The sequence below is a fragment of the Schistocerca nitens genome, chromosome 6, assembly GCF_023898315.1.
Source record: "Schistocerca nitens isolate TAMUIC-IGC-003100 chromosome 6, iqSchNite1.1, whole genome shotgun sequence".
NCBI classification, from domain to species: Eukaryota; Metazoa; Arthropoda; class Insecta; order Orthoptera; family Acrididae; genus Schistocerca; species Schistocerca nitens.
Genome location: NC_064619.1, coordinates 543,450,225 through 543,466,862, shown reverse-complemented (window position 1 = coordinate 543,466,862; position 16,638 = coordinate 543,450,225). Strand labels below are relative to the sequence as shown.

Genomic DNA, 16,638 nt, shown 5'->3' with positions numbered 1-16,638 from the left:
CCTGGGATCAGCTGATTTCTCCGCAAACAATAATGCTGCTACGGTATCCAAGCGACCGGCGAAATCTTAGGTTAACTTTGGCCTCACACTCCAGCTCGTGTAGGTCATTAGGAATACCACTACGCAAAGCGGCCACATGTGGTTTACGACACTAAAGCCTCGAAGTACAGACACTGCTGTGTACCAGAGGAGAAAAATACAGAACTTCACATCCTCTGTGAACGACAAGAGGGCCTAATCTTAATCATCGACGAGGAAAAGAAAAAAAAAAAAAAAAAAACGTGTGACGATCTAGAGCTTCACATGGATGCCAAATATACATATATACATTGCGCCCCCCCCCCTCCCCCAACCAACCGCTTCCCTAGAGCAAAAATAATATAATATGAAAGGTGGCTCTGCTCAAGATCTAGAACAGGGAATATAGGCTGAGAAATGACAGTTGAAGCACGATCCGATAGGCCCAGTGGTTCTGAAAGTTGTTTTGATTGATGTTAATCTATTCTCTTATAGAGATAATAGTTCTTCTTCAACACCATATACTGCGTTCCTTCGGTAATTGTTCTGTGTCATAAGTGGACCTATATGTGACCTTTCGACTGATGATGTTCTTAAATAGCTTTCAGATGAATGTTGTCAGGAAACATACGACAACAGACGCTACGTTCTCAAGCTATGGCTGCGAGGTTATTGGAACGAAAGTTTCCTACGAGAAGAAATGACTAATAAGTGCTGTCTTTCAACAGGCTTACTTGTTAGCACATAAATGGATCACACTGTGACATTTTAATGTACATTTAAAATAACAGTGAAGCCTTTAGTGTTGTGACATAGCCTCAGACAAAGTGTGTACATCTCTCTATCTCTCGTTATTTTCCCATTCCTTTTTCTTCTTACTCTCTGGCTCACAAAAACTATGTCATACATGACACAGTCTGTAATTACAATGTTTTCTAATCGACATTAGTGATTTGTTTTCTAATTTACTACTATTCCAGTGATGTGGAGACAGACCTGGAAAGAAGAGGTGATATTATTTACGTTGCAGACTATTTCCTATATCTGCTGCTGTGACTCAATGGGCTATGGCAAACACGTCGCATGGATATGGCATTTCGAACTCTACAAAAAAGAAAAAAGAAAAAAATAACGCTACGTGGAGAGTTCATCGCTTGTTCGTATCTCGTCTTCGGAGAATTCCTTAGGACAATTCACCAATTTTCTGGATATCGAGGCTCATTACGAACATTGTTTTGGTTTGTGTTGTTGTTTAGGATGATTCAAGCTCTTTTCTTCGTTATTCATTTTGGCTCACGTTCCTTACAGTTGTGCGTAACATTTGTAACAACATATTAATAATTTTCTCTTTTTTGTGCTTTAGTAAAACTATTTTTTTTAGAGCTGATACAACAATCTGATTATAGATGTGTTATTTCTGATGAAGAAATGACACGTGTATATGAAACATGCCTTAAGTATGCAGTAATCAGTTTATAAAAAAAGTTATCGTTGTAATAGAATATCCGTCTTTTGTCTGACATACTTCACTTGCTACTATCTCTTCATCTGTCCTCCTTGCTGTGATCTGGTAAGACGCATGTATCACTGTATGTCTCTTTAAGTGAGAATAAGTAGTCATTTTCGTTGAAACATTGAGTGATATTCTTTTATATTGTACCACAAACACCTTTGGTATCTTATACAGATTTTACAGTGGAATTGTGGGTGAATATAACTGTATGAAGACAAATAACCGGCTTGGGCGCTCTGTTTAGACACCAGGACTATCCCACTGAACTTACTATAAACTACACTAATTTTTCAGACCTGCTTGCTGTTTAATTTTAAGAACTCCGAATTGCTAGAACGAACAGTATTGCTGCACATGAGAAAATCAAAGCTGACGCGGTCGCGGAAATAAGAAAACAAGGTAATTATTCCCGAAATGTATAATATTTCTTGCAAATTGGAGATTTTTCTATTCATCGTCAATTTAGCTCTCCAGTGGAGTTAAACTGGCGACTACCCTAAGGACTAGCGAAACAGATCATTAATATGCTGTATAAGTAATTTCATATCAAACCATGTATGTTTCATGATTGTCTGATTCTTTTTCCATGTATGGCAATGACTCGTAAGTGCGACGTTAATCTCATCTGTGAGATATTGAAGGGTGAAAAATCCATTTTAAAAAGAGACCGAAATCGATTTCAAACCAATTAAATCAAGACAAAAGCCAAGAAATAAGTAGATATTAAAACCGATAAATTTTTGTGAGAAGACAGCATTGTTAACAGCTACAACGTAAGTAGACGCGTAGACCGAAACGGTTAATCATTTGAAAATTTGGTAATTATTTTGTAATTATTGCGCATATTGTAGAGAAGACCACAAGATGGCGTACACTCGTAACTAAGTGCGCAGCTTGCAGTAGTGTTTAACATTTGTTTCACACAGTGCTCTATGGTGTCGAGCAGCATCACGGTAAGTAATAATTTGTCAAACTGTATTGTACGGTAGTGTATAATAACCCGTAACAAGTTCAGAATGATGGATTCCTCACACACAGAAACAGTCAGATATCTGTAGGCTAACTCACCACCGACAATTGGAATAATATGACAGCTGGAACGAATAAAGTCACATCGTTGACTACATTGAGAAATGATGCTAAATATGCTGCTACAGATCCACGGTGGAAAGTAATATTACAAAACGTAGAGACTAAGGCTGATGACATGACTACTGTGAAACAAAATTTGGTTAGGTTGGAAAACAGTATGTTCAGAATGGAAAACAGTATGTCCACTACAAAACAGTAGACGAATAAGATGATCCTAAACTGCGATAATATCGTATGACAATAAGGCAGTATAACTCATTACTATACTACCTATACTACAACAATTCAGTAGCAGAACAATTTGGTTAACGAATACAATGATTTCACTTGTCAGGACATACAAGTTTCCAAAGCGAATGACTATCAATCCCAACAGCTCACAGAAACATTCTAATGACACACTTTTATACCAATGATCAATAGCTGTATAGCCCATTCGCAAAAAAATTTGACAAATATTTACCTAAATGGCAAGTAAATGTCCAAACTTACTCGGATCGTAAGATAGGTAACTAAGAAAAATGTTAAACGCGGTAAAACAGAAGGTTAGGAGTGACACATCCCAGGCAGTTCAGATAGCTGAGGTATGTGATATTTATCACAGTCCAGTACGCAATAATAATACTTACGTTGATAAAAAGTATTATAGGAACCAGCTGCCACAAAACCATACGACTAGGATGATGGGGGTAGAGCCAGCTTTTTCTGTTATTATGCCGAACAAAACTCTACCCAAATATACACAACTCCAAACGTTCACCTTTATGACAAAGAATAAAAATGGCAATGTCGAAAACTACAATAACAGTTGCAGTACGAGTTATTTCTTGCAGCTGTATGTAAAGTTTTTTTGGCACCCTGCGTCACAAGGCGGAAGTGGCAATTGGATGACGCGAGCGATAACGCAGCCACTGCGATACACTCGACACGCAGAGCGCGGCCTGTCTTGTATCAATAAAAGAGGATTGACGGGAACTCTTATGGTTACCATGCTCCCTTTTATGATACAATACACTGAACATGACGTGTTATACATGCTATGACGCCTCCACGAACAACGAACCACCAGAATGGTTGTGGGCAATTTAAGCCTAAATCAGTTATTTGTTGGCTTATCCCATTATTAAAAAGATTAAATGTCTTCATTAACTCAGAGTCCTTAAGATATACTTCCATGCAGTACAGAAGCAGAAAGTGAATAATGGACTCTGAAATTACAGTTGTTTATGTGTTACTTGTTCAGTTAGGCACTGCTGAATGGTCTCAAATTATGGCTGAACTAACTCAAATGAAATGAATAACGCCATATGTTGGCACTGTGAAACTTTCCTTATGTTTTGCTAAGTGAATCATAATACTGTTTTCTAAGTAACTAGAATACATTGGTGGCTAGCTTCTGTTATTCAGTAGGCACACACTTGTTGTCTTGAGTAAGAATAGGTATACAGCCACTGTAATTTTCAAGATGAGTTTGTAAAATGGAATCGGAGTCAAACAACACGGCCCAACTAGGTATTATGGTGCACGTTGGTTGAGAGTATAGAATTTTTGGGAGGGTAGAATGGATTGACCTTCCACAAGGACTTAAAAATAACTAAGGGACGTGTAAACAGATATGTAAGGACTTTTATTAAATGAGTGCCTAATAAAACAGGTGTTGTCTCATGTAGGATACGTAAGGTTTCATATCTGCCATGGCTAAATGTAAATACTAGCATTTTCAGACGTCTCAATGAATACGTAATACGGTAACAAACACCCGTATGGATTTAGATTTAACTGTGTCAACTGATAAAATTAATATGAATAAAGAGTCTGCAGCCTTGATTATAAAACTTCAAGTGACGTTCATTTACAGGTTATTTTCGAAAATAATCCATTTCTACACTATACATTCATGCAAGACTCTGACCAAACAGTAATAAAATATAGAACCAATTAAAATGGGAGTAATTTAATTATGGAATGTTATCTTGTAGTGATATGAGGATCTCTTTGATAAATATATATAAGTACCTACCTCAAGTTAACAAATGAAAGCTGTAAAAGCATTTCTAATTAACCCCGAGTGATAATCAAGAGCGGCTTCGTACCCGTGGTCTAGGGGTAGCGTCTTTGATTCATAATCAAAACGTCTTTGGTCCCGGGGTCGATCCCCGCCACTGCCTAAATTTTGATAAATAATCAGCATTGGCGGCCGAAGACTTCCGGCATAAGAAGTCAGCCTCATTCTGCCAACGGCCTTGTCAAAGAGGGCAGAGGAGTGGATAGAGGTTCAGGGCACTCTCTTGTCCTAGGGGTGGGAAATTGCCCCTAAAGGTGGAAGAATCAGCAATGATCAACGACATGAGGATGCGGAAGGCAATGGAAACCACGTGTGACGCCTTGTGACGCAAGGTGCCGACGAAACGTAACGTGTATCCACAGGACATGTGGCCTGTAATTGAAGAACTGTCATGATGATCTCTCCATTGGCAAAAGATTCCGCCATAGTGCCCCATTCGGATCTCCGGGAGGGGACTGCCAAGGGGGAGGTTACCATGAGAAAAAGATTGAATAATCAACGAAAGGATAACGTTCGACGAGTCAGGGCGTGGAATGTCAGAAGCTTGAAGGTGGTAGGGAACCTAGAAATCTGAAAAGGGAAATTCAAAGGCTCAATCTAGATATACTAGGGGTCAGTGAAGTGAAGTGGAAGGAAGACAAGGATTTCTGGTCGGATGAGTATCGGGTAATACAAAGAGCAGCAGAAAATGGTATAACCGGTGTGGGATTCGTTATGAATAGGAAGGTAGGGCAGAGGGTGTGATACTGTGAACAGTTCAGTGACTGGGTTGTTCTAATCAGAATCGACAGCAGACCAACACCGACAACGATAGTTCAGGTATACATTCCGACGTCGCAAGCTGAAGATGAACAGATAGAGAAAGTGTATGAGGATATTGAAAGGGTAATGCAGTATGTAAAGGGGGACGAAAACCTAATAGTCATGGGCGACTGGAATGCAGTTGTAGGGGAAGGAGTAGAAGAAAAGGTTACAGGAGAATATGGACTTGGGACAAGGAATGAAAGAGGAGAAAGACTAATTGAGTTCTGTAACAAGTTGCAGCTAGTAATAGCGAATACCCTGTTCAAGAATCACAAGAGGAGGAGGTATACTTGGAAAGGGCCTGGAGATACGGGAAGATTTCAATTAGATTACATCATGGTCAGACAGAGATTCCGAAATCAGATACTGGATTGTAAGGCGTACCCAGGAGCAGATATAGACTCAGATCACAATATAGTAGTGATGAAGAGTAGGCTGAAGTTCAAGACATTAGTCAGGAAGAATCAATACGCAAAGAAGTGGGATACGGAAGTACTCTGAAATGACGAGATACGTTTGAAGTTCTCTAACGCTATAGATACAGCAATAAGGACTAGCGCAGTAGGCAGTACAGTTGAAGAGGAATGGACATCTCTAAAGAGGGCCATCACAGAAGTTGGGAAGGAAAACATAGGTACAAAGAAGGTAGCTGCGAAGAAACCATGGGTAACAGAAGAAATACTTCAGTTGATTGATGAAAGGAGGAAGTACAAACATGTTCCGGGAAAATCAGGAATACAGAAATACAAGTCGCTGAGGAATTAAATAAATAGGAAGTGCAGGCCTTTGGTGACATTAAAAGCAACGGTGGTAACATTAAGAGTGCAACGGGAATTCCACTGTTAAATGCAGAGGAGAGAATAGATAGGTGGAAAGAATACATTGAAAGCCTCTATGAGGTTGAAGATTTGTCTGATGTGATAGAAGAAGAAACAGGAGTCGATTTAGAAGAGATAGGGGATCCAGTATTAGAATCGGAATTAAAAGAGCTTTGGAGGACTTACGGTCAAATAAGGCAGAAGGGATAGATAACATTACATCAGAATTTCTAAAATCTTTGGGGGAAGTGGCAACAAAACGACTATTCACGTTGGTGTGTAGAATATATGAGTCTGGCGACATACCATCTGACTTTCGGAAAAGCATCATCCATACAATTCCGAAGACGGCAAGAGCTGTCAAGTGCGAGGATTATCGCACAATCAGCTTAACAGCTCATGCATCGAAGCTGCTTACAAGAATAATATACAGAAGAATGGAAAAGAAAATAGAGAATGCGCTAGGTGACGATCAGTTTGGCTTTAGGAAAAGTAAAGGAACGAGAGAGGCAATTCTGACGTTACGGCTAATAATGGAAGCAAGGCTAAAGAAAAATCAAGACACGTTCATAGGATTTGTCGACCTGGAAAAAGCGTTCGACAATATAAAATGGTGCAAGCTGTTCGAGATTCTGAAAAAAGTAGGGGTAAACTATAGGGAGAGACGGGTCATATGCAATATGTACAACCAAGAGGGAATAATAAGAGTACACAGTATGGTTTGAGAGTAAATCGGAGAAAGACGAAGGTAATGAGAAGTAGTAGAAATAAGAACAGCAAGAAACTTAACATCAGGATTGATGGTCACGAAGTCAATGAAGTTAAGGAATTCTGCTACCTAGGCAGTAAAATAACAAATGACGGACGGAGCAAGGAGGACATGAAAAGCAGACTCGCTATGGCAAAAAAGGCATTTCTGGCCAAGGGAAGTCTACTAATATCAAATACCGGCTTCAATTTGAGGAAGAAATTTCTGAGGATGTACGTCTGGAGTACAGCATTGTATGGTAGTGAAACATGGACTGTGGGAAAACCGGAACAGAAGAGAATCGAAGCATTTGAGATGTGGTGCTATAGACGAATGTTGAAAATTAGGTGGACTGATAAGCTAAGGAATGAGGAGGTTCTATGCAGAATCGGAGAGGAAAGGAATATGTGGAAAACACTGATAAGGAGAAGGGACAGGATGATAGAACATCTGCTAAGGCAAGAGGGAATGACTTCCATGGTACTAGAGGGAGCTGTAGAGGGCAAAAAATGTAGAGGAAGACAGAGATTGGAATACGTCAAGCAAATAATTGAGGACGTAGGTTGCAAGTGCTACTCTGAGATGAAGAGGTTAGCACAGGAAAGGAATTCGTGGTGGGCCGCATCAAACCAGTCAGTAGACTGATGACCAAAAAAAAAAAATCAAGAGGGTAAACAGACTTAAGTCATTATAATTAGTAGGAGCAACCTGTGCTCTGTCTAGCAGATATATTATTATGCGACGTGATTTTTTCAACTGTGTACAAACTCTAGGGATTGATCGATGAGAGGATATGGAACAAGAAAGGTCTCTTGTCCGGAAATGCATGGTTTCCATGCTAAAGACCATTTCTTCAATCATACATAGTTACAGAAAAAGCCGCGAGGTATTAGCCGAGCGGTGTGGGGCACTGCAGTCATGGACTGTGCAACTGGTCCCGGTGGAGGTTCGAGTCCTCCCTCGAGCATGGGTGTGTGTATGTTTGTCCTTAGGATAATTTAGATTAAGTAGTGTGTAAGCTTAGGGACTGATGACCTTAGCAGTTACGTCCCATAAAATTTCACACACATTTGAACTTTTTTTTATTTTCAGAGACTGCTGTCTAATATGCGCTGTACGATGCAACTACAGTTACAGTACGAGTATGTGTTGAAAATGGTTTCTACATGTCTCAACGGATGCGTGTACGCACCATAGCGTGTCCTGTCCCACATGTTCGGATCGGCCACGCTGCATCCAAACAGTTCCAAAGGCAGCTGAATGTTCTGCACCAGTGTCTCTACATCTGGAATGGGCTCTGCATGCACGATACTTTTGAGATGGCCCCATAACCAGAAATCGCACGAATTGAGATCCGGTGAACGAGCAGGCCATGCAATGGGACCCCCTCGTCCGATCCATCGACCAGGGAAGACACGATTGTGATGCGTCCGAATGTTAACGGCGAAGTGGCTGGAGCTGCATCATGTAGCAGCTACATACCCCTTCGCATCATCAATGATATTTCTTCCGGTAGGGTCATCCACAAAAAACACCAATAGTCCCGGCCAGTTAGCCGACATGGAAGGAAGACTAGTCTTAAAATACGGTCGCCAGTTATCCCAGCTTACACATTGTGGCTCAAACGATGCTGATGATTCGCTGTCACCATGCCATAGGGGTTCTGCATACTATCACACAGATGATTGTTTTGAAAGTTATAACACTCCGTGTAAAGGTGGCCTCATCTGTGAATTGGATGGATGACACATATCCCGGAATCGTGGTTGCCTGGTGAAGAAATCAGTGACGAAACTGCTTCCGATATGGAAAATCTGTTACTAGTAAGTCCTGCACACGCTGTAAGTGATAAGGATAGTACCAGTTCTCATGGGGAATATTCCACACGGTCGTCTGGCTTACCATGTAATGGCGAACCAACTGCCTCATACTGGTGTGGCGGTCGCGTTCCACAGTGTTAATCACATTGTCCTCCAGTCTGGTGTCCGAACATTTCGGGTACCTCCTTCATCATTTCCTGTTTCCTGAAACGACCCTGTCTCATATAACCAATGAAACACTGTTGCAAACATTGAATGCTGAGGTTGTTGTCGGCGGGGATAGATCTCCTGATACGACCTTTCTGCCTGCCGCCCATTGGTATTTCCCTCTCCATATGTAAACACCATGTCGCCAAGCTCTCGATTCGAATCCTGAACCATTGTATAACATCAACTACTCAAGGTGATGGTTCAAATGGTTCTGAGTACTATGGGACTTAACATTTGTTTGTCATCAGTCCCCTAGAACTTAGAACTGCTTAAACCTAACTAACCTAAGGACGACACACACATCCATGCCAGAGGCAGGATTCGAACCTGCGACAGTAGCAGTCGCGCGGTTCCAGACTGAAGCGTCTAGAACCGCTCTGCCACTCCGGCCTGCAACTACAAGGTGAGTCAGCAAGAGAAGTGAATCGGACACAACAGTACGAAGAGGGCGCTGGGGCATGAAGTATGAGGAACAGTAACATCCTCTAGGACGATACCATGCATATGTAATGATAGCTGCGTGTTATAGCGTGTATTACACTGAAGCGCCAAAGCAACTGATATAGGCAAGCGTATTCAAATACAGAGACATGTAAATAGGCAGCATATGGCGCAGAGGTCGGCAACGCCTGTATAAGACAATAAGTGTACGGCGCAGTTGTTACGTCGGTTACTGCTGCTACAATGACAGCTTATCAAGATTTAAGTGCGTTTAAACATGGTGTTATAGTCGCCGCACCAGCGATGTGACACAGGATCTCCGAGGTAGTGATGAAGTGGGGATTTTTCCGTACGACAATTTCACGACTGTACCGTGAATATCAGGAATCCGGTAAAACATCAAATCTCCGACATCGCTACTGCCGGAAAAAGATTATGCTATAACGGGACCAACGAAGATTGAAGAGAATCGTTCAACATGACAGAAGTGCAACCCTTCCGCAAATCGCTGCATATTTCAAAGCTGAGCAGTCAAAAAATGGCAGCATGCGAAGCATTCAACGAAAAGGCCCACACGTGTACCCTTGATGACTACACGACAAAAAGCTTTACGCCTCGCCTGGGCCCATCAACACCGACAATGGACTGTTGATGACTAGAAACAAGTTGCGTGGTCGGACGAGTCTCGTTCCAAATTGCATCGAGGATACAACCTCGTGAATCCATGGACCCTGCATGTCAGTAGGGGGCTGTTCAAGCTAGTGGAGGCTCTGTAGTGCTGTGGGGCGTGTGCAGTTGGAGTGACAGGGGATTCTTGATACGGTTAGAGACGACTGTGACAGGTGACTCGTACGTAAGCATCCCTTCTGATCACCTGCATCCACTCACGTTCATCGTGCATCCCGACGGGCTTGGGCAATTTCAGTAGGACAATGCGATACATCACACATGCATAATTGTTACAAAGTGGCTCTAGTAGCACTCTTCTGAGTTTAAACGCTTCCGCTGGCCACCGAACTTCCTAGACTTGAACCTAACCTAATTGTAATTCCTAGGTACTCAGTTCAATTAACGGCCTTTAGATTTGACAGATTTATAGTGTAACCGAAGTTTAACTGTTTCCTTTTAGCACTCATGTGGGGAACCACACACCTTTCGTTATTTAGGGTCAATTGCCAATTTTCGCACCATACAGATATATTTTCTACATAGTTTTGCAATTTGTTTTTACCTTCTGATGACTTTATTAGTCGATAAACGACAGCTTCATCTGCAAACAACCTAAGACGGCTGCTCAGATTGTCTCCCAAATCGTTCATATAGACAAGGAACAGCAAAGTACCTATAAATCTACCTTCGGGAACGCCAGAAATCTCTTCTGTTTAACTCGATGACTTTCCGTCAGTTACTACGGACTGTGACCTCTCTAACAGGAAATCACGAACCCAGTCACATAACTGAAACGATATTCCATAAGCAGGCAATTTCAGTACAAGCCGCTTGTGTGGTACAGTGTCAAAAGCCTTCAGAAAATCCAGGAATATGGAATCAATCTTAAATCCCTTGTCAATAGCACTCAACAGTTCATGTGAGTAAAGAGCTAGTTGTGTTTCACAAGAACGATGTTATCTAAATCCATGTTGACTGTATGTCAATAGACCGTTTCCTTCGAAGTAATTTATAATGTTCGAACACAATATATTCCAAAATCCTACTGCATATCAACGTTAATGATATGGGCCTGTAATTTAGTGGATTTCTCCTAGCTTTCTTGAATATTGGTGTGACCCGCGCAACTTTCCAGTCTTTGGGTATGGATCTTTCATCGAGCGAACGGTTGTATAAGATTGCTAAGTATGGAGCTATTGCATCAGCATACTCTGAAAGGAACCTAACTGGTATACAGTCTGGACCAGAAGACTTGCTTTTATTAAGTGATTTAAGTTGGTTCACTACTCCGAGGATATTTACTTCTACGTTACTCATGTTGGCAGGTGTTCTTGATTCGAATTCTGGAATATTCACTTCGTACTCTTATGTGAAGGCATTTCGGAAACGTGTATTTAGTAACTTTGCTTTGGCAGCACTGTATTCAGTAGTATCTCCATTGCTATCGCACAGAGAAGGCATTGATTGTGTCTTTCCGCTAGCATACTTCACATACGACCAGAATCTCTTATGGATTTTCTACCAGGTTTCGACAGAAACTTTCGTTATGGAAACCATTATAAGCATCTCACATTGAAGTCCACGCTAAATTTCGAGCTTTTGTAAAACATCACCAATCTTGGGCATTTTCTGTCTCTTTAAATTTGTTTCGTTGATTCTGCAAGTGTTCTGACCCGTTTTGTGTACCAAGCAGGATGAGCTCCGTCGTTTGTTAAGTTATTTGGAATAAATCTCTCAATTATTGCCGCTACTATTTCTTTGAATTGAAGCCACATCTGGTCTACACTTATATTGTTAATTTGGATGGAGTGGAATTGTCTCTCGGTAAGGGCGTCAAGGGAATTTTTATCTGCTTTTTTGAATAGATATATTTTTCGTTTATTTTTGGAAGATTTGGGGGTTACAATATTCAATGTTGCCACAGCAACCCTTTGTTCACTAATCCCTGTATCCGGCTGGATGCTCGTTATTAACTCAGGATTATTTGTTGCTAAGAGGTCAAGTGTATTTTCACAATCGTTTACTATTCGCGTGGGCTCATGTACTAACTGCTCGAAAATTTTCAGAGAGTTCGTTTAGCACAATTTCGGATGATGTTTGATGCGTACCTCCGAAATTAAACATGTATTTTCGCCGACGTATCGACGGTAAATTAACGTCACCACCTAGTATAATTGTATGAGTCGGGTACGTGTTTCAAGTCAAACTCAAGCTTTCTTTGAACCTTTCAGCAACTTTATCATCTGATTCAGTTTGTCAACAATGAAGGAAACCATTTCGTATGTATCACCTGAGTACGAATGACAGCTCCGCCATTTTATATTCTGTGCAAGAGATACTACCGCCATCTTTATACGTGCATTCGCTATCCCATGATTTTTGTCACCTCACTGTAAGAAGGAAAATTTAATACCATTCTTAGTGTACAACATCAGTGCGGAGGTTGATGACTGACGTATCTCTTACTTCCACGAGGTATGTTAAGTGTGTGTGTGTGTGTGTGTGTGTGTGTGTGTGTGTGTGTGGTTAATAAGTACATAATAAAGCATTAGAATTGTTATTAGAGTAGCACCCAATACGTGAGTAAGTTATGGTTTTAAAATGCTAAGTGGAAATAATCAGATGAAATAAACTTATACTAGTTTTCCTACTTATCCAGAGAGACAAATGAGTAAATGAGAGGTACTACGAAATTCCATGTACAAGTCTCATATAACTAGACTTTTTACTATTTTTCTTTCGGTATGCTCTGTAGCATGAATTTTCCTTCTTTGCTTCAATTGTTGAGACCGATTTTTGCACACCTAAATGCTTGCAATTCTTTTGTTCGCGCACTGACAATTTATTGTCCTCACTTTTCAGTAAATCAATGATGATGTATTGCCTTACTAAGTATAATTGATGAGTACGATATTTTTACTATACTGTGTCCCCATCTCAGCGGAATTGAAGTGCGAAATATTAATACTCCGAACACTCGGATGACCTCTCCGCACAGAAAAAGAAAGTCGTAAATGTATAAAATTTTGTAACGTAATGTAAAAGTATCAGATGAACTCTTAGCTACATAATAGTCATCTACTCTGGTGTGAGGCCTAAAAGCGCATAAAATGTTCTATAAGTAAGGTGAGGAGCAAAGAATAAATTCGTTTGATTCGGTCTTTGCAACTAACGGAGTTACGTGATCTAAGACTGTTTGTGATGCATAAAATGTAAAACTGCGATATGTGATGGTGTGAAGTAATTGTGTTGTATTCTGAATAAACTATGTGAATTGAAAGCAAATTTCACTTGCCGATGGTGACACGTTGCAGAGGCGAACGGCAATTGCAGTCACAAAAGGAATCTTCGCTTCGTCCATTGAATGACGCCAAATACTGTGAATTGCTGGTGATATACACATCTTGAAAAATCACTAAATCAACGCCATTTGTATATGCGCCAGCGTGGCAGCGTGTGGCAAACCAAACAGTGGGCTGCCCGATGTGGTGAGGTAAGACACAATTGCGGCGTTGAGATCAGAAACGGGACTTGTCATCATTTTTGGGGTATATGTGTTATTACTGTAGTTGGTACTTTCACACGATTCCGCATCTAAAATGGGACGTGTTCAGTGTTTTATTCTCTGTCAAAACCAGTGTTGAAATTATGTTTCTTGCAGAAAGAGTACTTCTCAAGAGAAAAGTTCATATATGGCACGAAAGAACGTGTGGCGTGAGGGCAGCACTGTAGCGGTTTGCAGTAATGAGCTGTGAGATTTCAAAATGACTTTGGTGATGGAACCGTCAGACGAGTCTGAAGACGATTTACACGAATTTAGAAGGAAGAAAAGGCGCCCCGAACTGTGGAAGACGAATGTGATTAAACAAAAGAAGGTCTAGGGTTTGGAGCATACCAACTGCAAAGGAAACATTGTTCCTAGGAGGAAAACAGGTGCAGATTGCAGATAAATAGTAATACAATGTTCGTTTTTTTAATTCTGTGTACATAACGTAATATTCTGTAGCACAGGCAAGTTGTGTAGGAACATTGTACTAAAATGTGAATATAAATTCCTTTCATGGACGCAGAGTTGCAGTTTATGTTTTAGTTGTAATACAGGAAATCGCCAAAAATATGTTATTCGCCGAGTATACAGGTTAATAGTACGCTAATATCTGTTTACAGATGCCGGCGTAAATGTTTTGGGAAGTTATCATTTGCTGAGAAGGAACTATTGTTGACAGAATTCAACAATATGCCCAACAAAGATGGACAGGATGGGTACTTGAGTGCTCACATTCCTCCCTTCATTCCAAAAGCAAGGAGACCACGCCTAAATTTCATTACCAATCGTGGAAGGACAGTAAACTATTGTTATAAGGTAACTGGCATGACAACTGTAATATTATTTTATTAACAACTTCGTTCCCGAATTATGTACACCTTTGATCCACGTTTTGTAAAATCTTTAAGGCAAATAGTTAAGGCGTATTTTTTATATGGTTACAGTATTACGATCACGCAGATTTTTGTTTTATGATACTAATTCACTTGTATTTGCAGGTTAAAGTTGGCTTCAAGGAAACTGTGGTATTCAAGAAACCTTTTAGTGCACTCCATGGCATAACGAAACGACGAGTGGAGAGACTGTACCACTTAAGTCAAGGAGGAGTGACTTCGCCACATGATGGTCGTGGGTGACACCAAAACAATTATTCCGTTCCAGAAAATACCAATGTCATGGTAGCGGAATTCATTGAGTCGTTTCCAGTAAGGGTAGCACATTATGGACGTTGTGGTAGGAAGAAGAGATCCCTCTCAAGTTCTTTATCTGTGAAAACCGTGTGGGAAATCTTTCTTGAAAAATACAACCCCGAAATGTACATAATTTATAGGTCTCAAAGTAACACTACTGACCCAGGGTTGTTCAAACCAAAGGTTCGATATTTTTATTTTTATGATTATTTCAAGAATAATTACAACTGTGGCTTTGGTCGTCCTAGAGTCGAGGTCTGTGGTGAATGTGAAAGGCTAACATGTATAATAGAAGAACAACCCTGCTACCAAGATTGCAGCGCAAAATGAGTTGAAACTCCATAAGCTTTGGGCACGTCAGTTCTATGATAACATGTCACGTTGTGAAAAACTGTACAAGGAGAAGAGGTGGGAGAATCAGAAATAATCACATTCATTTTCATGCAGAACGTACCTATCCCAGACTTACCGGTATGTGATATGTTCTATTTGCGGCATCCATGGGTATTTATATTTGGTATTCATAGATTTTCTGATAACAAAGCTTTCATTTATATGTTTGATGAAGTAACCGCTAAGAAAGGTCCCAATGCAGTGGTTTCTCTCCTTATGGATTTCATAACTAAACATGTGGCTTCTAGTGTGAAAAGGTTGTATCCATTTTCAGATGTCAGTACAGGACAGAATCGGAATCGCACAGTGGTTCAATTTTGGTACACTTCAGTTCATAGTGGTAGATTTTCCAACGTTTTCCACATGTTCCCAACCTGTGGGCATTCCTACAATGCCTGTGATAGGGACTTAACGGGTATGGAATTACGGAAAAGGAAACAGGACACAGTGTATACTCCCCACCAATGGTTCACAGTACTACAGGAAGCAAGGAAACGAATTCATATTGAACTATGCACACAAGGCGCGTTTCTTGACTATCAGAAACATCTAGATTCATTTTTTAAGAAATCTGTAACTGTGAAAGGAGAAAAATGGATTGTTACGCGTTACAAACTATTTTGAGTACACTGACCAGTCAAAATGCGTCTCTGTTTCACCCAATAGCAGTGGAATGTTCAAATATGATTTTTGTTTGGTTAAGGCTGGGACAGTCCCCCATTTCCATAATGTGCCGAGAGCATACGTGGACGTCATTCCAGTGAAACCTGAGAAACTGAAGGATATTTCACGCATGATTGACGTTATCCCTTTGCAGTTTCGTGGGTATTTTGATAGGCATCTATATCAATGCGACATTAACAGACTGCCTCGTTGAGAGGATGAGTGAATCTGGAAGTGAAGTTTGGGACAGTGATCAAGAGTGACAAATTTATGAACATATATCTCTGTCAATACAAAAATGTTTTTTTAATAAGTAAAACGTGTGGAATTAACTCTTCCATGTTACATGTGAATGACCATGTTGAAATGATTAAAAATAATATTTTGCTTGTAGATGTGGTATTTTATTTCGTTATACAACATTTCAGTACAATGACTGTTGTTTAAATCAAAAAGGGGATGTGTCATACATTTTCTATTACAATTTTCTATTAGTTACCTTCACCCTATGATTACAGATTGGTAGTATAACATTGCATTCTCCCTCAAGAGTCTGTGGGACTAACTATAAGGTTTGGGAATAACGCTATTTCAATTGAGTGACATATCCCCTTTTTGATCTCAACGCCTCAATTGTTGTCCGTGTT

General features: G+C 40.3%; 1 long non-coding RNA gene across 4 annotated transcripts in view; it reads left to right on the top strand.

Annotated features, from left to right (window-relative positions):
• LOC126262948 (uncharacterized) overlaps positions 1-16,320 on the top strand; it is a 32,295-nt gene extending 15,975 nt beyond the window's left edge. Inside the window, exons 1-4 of one of the 4 annotated variants that reach the window (XR_007546786.1) lie at positions 13,518-13,691; positions 13,860-14,131; positions 14,366-14,561; positions 14,744-16,320. This is a non-coding gene — a long non-coding RNA (uncharacterized LOC126262948). Of the gene's footprint in view, positions 1-13,517; positions 13,692-13,859; positions 14,162-14,365; positions 14,562-14,743 lie in introns of those variants that run through there. The other 3 variants (XR_007546789.1, XR_007546787.1, XR_007546788.1) reach the window with 3 other exon arrangements.
• Positions 16,321-16,638: the final 318 nt, after the last annotated feature.